Consider the following 2,536-nt stretch of genomic DNA (forward strand, 5'->3'; position numbering starts at 1 on the left):
TATCGGAGCATGATCTGAGAGACACAAGGAGTAATCAATCCACATATCACATACAAAATCATCATACTGCTGCATCTGGAAGAGATACCATCGGTCCAGACGAGCACGATACATTGATCGAGCGTTATGCTGAAATGTGAATCCTGGATCATTGGCTTGCAATAGAGGCCACAAATCCAAGGCATTACATGTGTGCTGAAAGAGATCCCAAGCTTGTCGTTCCACATGAAGCATGTGAGAATGTCCAGTAGTATTATCCACATGATTTGGAGCATTATTAAAATCGCCACAAAGAAATGCATTAGAACGCCAACAATAAGAGGAGATGGCATGCCACAAACGAGCCCTGTCAGTAGAGGCTGTGTATGCATACACACCACCAAACTCAAAAACTTCCCCATTGATAATACATTGAATGACCATCCATCTGCTAGCTGGATCATTGAAAACCAACATGGGAAATAATTCATGGCAAACAAGCATCAGCACTCCAGAGTATCCAGCGGATCCTGCATAAGCTATCCAATATCCCGCAAAATAGGAAGTTTGTCCGGCAAAATTATGTTGATTATGCTCTTGAAGAACAACAACATCTGCTTTGCAAGTATGTACATAGTGCCAGGTTAGCCTCCATTTGTCCTAATTGCATAATCCGCGCACATTATATGAAATGCAATGTATAGAACTATGCATCTTAAATGGTATATACAATGGGCGAGAAAACCAACAGAAAGCTTAACGCATCTGTCGCGAAAACAGCAGCTGCCAAATCAAAACTCGAATCTGGAGGAAACAAGTGATGGCCATCCGACGTTGAAGCGGTGCCCCCTGTAACTACTTCCTTATAAGATCGAACAACTTTATCCCAGGCCTGAGCCAAGGAAGAGTTATCATTACAAGAAAGTTTTTGCTGAGCAACATTCTTCAAGGGGGGCACATAATTGCGAGAAGATGGTAGAGTACGTGCTTTGACAGTTTGCTTGGATACTATCCATGCCTGAGTAGCAGGAAGCTTCTCTTTGCCCTTGTCTTTGATGTTCGGGGAAGCAGGAACACTTGGCATTTGAGATTGCTTCCCTTTACCTTTATTCAGTCCAGTTGTTGATGTGGATGCGGAAGCACCTTTAGATTGTGCCTCAGGGGAAGATTTCGCTGGAGGAGGAGTCTGAGGGGTAGGGACAGCCCAAAGAGGGGGTTGTAGATTTGGTTCAGGACATTCAGATTGCATATGACCAAATTTGCCACAGCGAAAACAGGAATTGGCAAATTTCCCCCATTTAAGCTTGAATGGTCGCTTTCCGACCACTGCGTCCCCAGAATCAACGGTAATGCCCGTAGGAGCAGGAAGATCAATGTCCCATAGAATACAAAAACTATTTGTATTGCCATCCAACTTCGGGGGCAAATCACTTTGCCCAATTGAGCAGCCAACAAAGGAAGAAAATGACGCCAAGTACGAGGAAAATCCACCACCTCAACCCAAACCGGGCACTTATGTCGAATAAGGCTCTGATAATCTTTAGTAAGAGCCCAGGGAAGAACATGAGTCATTTGCGTATTGAAGAAGAGGGGAGACATTTCCAACAAAGCATCTCTAGCTTCCATGTCTGCTAACAAGACCTCATAGAATCCTCTTGCTCCAAAATAAACACCCCGGACTGCTTGCCGCTTAAGCAAGAAATCAACCCATTGTCCCACATCCTGTGCACTAGGCATCTTGCCCGGGAAAAAGAGAATCACCGCATTCAATGCATACTGCGCAACCGGATCCATGAGCTCCTGCACCGGAATATGCACTTCTGTGATGACTGGAGCAGGTCCTTCCCAAGCACATCTTGCTTCTTCGAAATCCTCATGCAGGCATTCCTTAATTAAAGACATGGCATCCAAATTCGAGGTGTTCATTGGTTTCTGACGCTTATAAATGGCCTGCTCAGGTGATTCCATCATGCACACCTTAAATCTGCTATAAGCCCCAAAACTGCTCTAAGCCCTACTGCTGCCTGCAGACAAGAATTTGCTGCGGTGCCACTACCCAAATCTACTGCAAGCCCCAAATGTAGTAGAAACCCTAATGCTGCTGGCTGCAGACGAGGAAATATTGCTGCTGTAGAACAGGAGTCGGACTGGCTAACACACACACACACACACACACACACACACACACACAGTATGTATATCGCAGACGCTGGACATACACACACACAAACACGCTACACACCACACACACACAGAGAGACTCACGGCGCTGGCAAACCCGGATAAACTGTCGCACAGCCAGCCATGCTCGTACTCACACACAGCAGACACATGCGTGTGCACAGCAGAGACAGAAGTTCCACACACACACACACCACACACACACTCTCTCTACCCAGCAACTACTCAACAACTAACTTGAATGATCTGAATGCCCCCCAAATATAAGGTAGGTGGGCACGCCTACGTTGGCTCTATAGTAAAGTGCGTCGTTCTGTTGTCTTTGACATCCAACGGCACTGACCCAACTCCACTGCCTACGGCTATCTAGCCACCA

The sequence above is a fragment of the Cibotium barometz genome, chromosome 1, assembly GCF_041138505.1.
Source record: "Cibotium barometz isolate CiBa-2024 chromosome 1, ASM4113850v1, whole genome shotgun sequence".
In the NCBI taxonomy this organism is placed as follows: Eukaryota; Viridiplantae; Streptophyta; class Polypodiopsida; order Cyatheales; family Cibotiaceae; genus Cibotium; species Cibotium barometz.